Source organism: Mustela erminea, chromosome 17 (assembly GCF_009829155.1).
Source record: "Mustela erminea isolate mMusErm1 chromosome 17, mMusErm1.Pri, whole genome shotgun sequence".
NCBI classification, from domain to species: Eukaryota; Metazoa; Chordata; class Mammalia; order Carnivora; family Mustelidae; genus Mustela; species Mustela erminea.
Genome location: NC_045630.1, coordinates 65,864,857 through 65,867,303, shown reverse-complemented (window position 1 = coordinate 65,867,303; position 2,447 = coordinate 65,864,857). Strand labels below are relative to the sequence as shown.

The 2,447-nt window shown below is 40.8% G+C and overlaps 1 pseudogene; it reads left to right on the top strand.

The window, feature by feature from the left end:
* The first annotated feature begins 278 nt into the window (after positions 1–278).
* Positions 279–1,313, top strand: LOC116575878 (annotated as a pseudogene).
* The last annotated feature ends 1,134 nt before the right edge of the window (positions 1,314–2,447 follow it).

The following is a 2,447-nucleotide window of genomic DNA, read 5'->3' as shown; positions in this document are numbered from 1 at the left end:
CGTCTTCCTTTTTGTTGCCTCCTCTTTCCCATCCTTGCCCCCCTTTTCCTTGCCACCCCTGCCACGGATTTATTTACGCGCTCATTTATTCAGTCATTCGACTCTCCTTTCACTCCTATATCGACAAATATAGGTGTCCCTGATCAATACATTGTATTATTTTGTGTGTTTTGCATCTCAGGACAATCGTGTTGAATAACATCTCATTCTGTTTTCCTTTTCTTTTCACAAACATTGTGTTTTAAAATCCTGTTCTGCTTTTGCTGTGGAATGGCTGGATCCTGGGATGGAGGGCAGAGCACAGGGAACAGAGTTAAAAGGATTGCAACAGAGCTGTAAGGTGACGGCCGGATGGCAGCTCCACTTGGGAACACAGTGTAACATCGAGACTTGTTGTAGCACTATGTTGCACACTTGAAACTAATGTGACATTGTGCATCAACCATACTTCAATAAAAATAAATAGGTAAGATTGAAATGTCAAAAACTTCTATTCTGGCTTTCGGTCCCCTATGCCCCTCATAGCCATGCATTGCAAGATTGAAGAAATCAAGGACTTTCTGCTCAGGGCCAGGTGAAAGGATGTCAAATCTGTCAAGATCAAGAAAAATACGGATAATGTGATGTTTAAAGTTTCATGCAGCGGATACCTTTATACCTTGGTTATCACAGACAAAGAGAAGGCAGAGAAACAAGCAGTCCCTGCCCCCAGGTTTGGTTGTGAAGGAGCTGAAATGAACATGGCTCACTGATTTTGTGGCAGGGTTTCACAGTTCTTGTCTCACGGAGTCCAAGAATGAATCTCGGGGACAAAAAGGTGAAGTGAAGTGGAAGCTTATTAAGTGAGGGTGAGAACAGAAAGGAAAGAAAAGAGTTCTCTAGAGCCAGAGGGGTCCAGAAGGAGCTGCCACCGAGGGCTTTAATGATAGGTCTTTTATAGGATACAGACCAGGGAACCTGGTAAATTTCTTATGAATAGCCTGGCAGATTTGTGACTATCATGTCTATTTAGAACACCAAGGTGGACTTGTAACTATCACCAGCAAACAACATGTTCTTGTAAGTATCATGGGAATTTCTCCACATCTGGGATTTCTGTGAGCCTGGTTACCTATGCCCCTGAGGGACCCTAGTCATGGCTCCCCTTACCTGTCTCTCACTACCTAGCCTCACCTGTCCCTTACTCAATTTGAACTGTATCAAAATTTTAAAAATTTAAAGCACACACACACCCACCCACACACAACTTCTATTCTGCTTTTATATATGAGATGGTATTTAAAAATAATATATGGTGAACTAGTTCATTCTTTAAAAAAGAAACTTTATTTATTTAACAGCACAAACAGGGGGAGCAGCAGATGAAGAAACAGACTCCCTGCTGAGTGTGGAGCCCCATGTTGGGCTGGATCCCAGGACCCTGGGATCATGACCTGAGTCAAAGGCAGAGGCTTAACCCACTGAGACAGCCAGACGCCTCATGCTTGTTTATGATTTTGCCATAGTTAGATAAAGACTTTTTTTTGCTGGTAATATTACTGACTTTTATTTTTAAGACGAATGATCTTTTCCTTGGCCTCTTGAAAAAAACTGTTTAATTTGTTTTCTTCATTTTATGCTACATGTTTTTCTCTAAATAATACAATGTATTTTAAGTAAAACAGTGTTTTACTTAAATTAATTATATTTAATTAATATAATTACTTAAATTAATAAATTAAACAGTGTTTTACAAAAATTTTGGACTCTTTTTTTTTTTTTTTAAAGATTTTATTTATTTGACACAGAGAGAGAGACAGCACAAGCAGAGGGAGAGGCAGAAGAAAGGGAATAGCCGGTCATGACCTGAGTTGAAGGCAGATAATTAACCAGCAGAGCCACCCAGGCACCCCATGGATCATGCCATTAGTGTCATAGCTGAGAAATCTTTGCCTAGCTGAAAGTTGCAAAGATTTTCTCTTATGTGTTCTTCTGGAAGTGATGTTTTACATCCAGTTTTGTGGTCAATTTTGAGTTAATTTTTGTGTGTGATGCCAGGTATAGGTTGATGTTCTCCTCCTCATCTCTTCCTCCTCCTTCTTTTTTTTTTTTTTTTTAAAGATTTTTATTTATTTGACAGACAGAGGTCGCAAGTAGGCAGAGAGGCAGGGAGAGGAGAGGGGAAAGCAGGCTCCCCGCTGAGCAGAGAGCCCGATGTGGGGCTCGAGCCCAGGATCCTGGGATCATGACCTGAGCCGAAGGCAGGGCTTTAACCCACTGAGCCACCCAGGCGCCCCTCTCCTCCTTCTTTTGTTTTATTTTTTGGCATGTAGTTATCCAACTGTTCTATATTGAAAAGACCATCCCTTCTCTACTGCATTGCCTTGGAACATTGGTCAAAAATCTATTGACCATGTGAATGTAGATGTACTTATGAACTCTCTATTTTGTTCCAGTGATCTATTTGT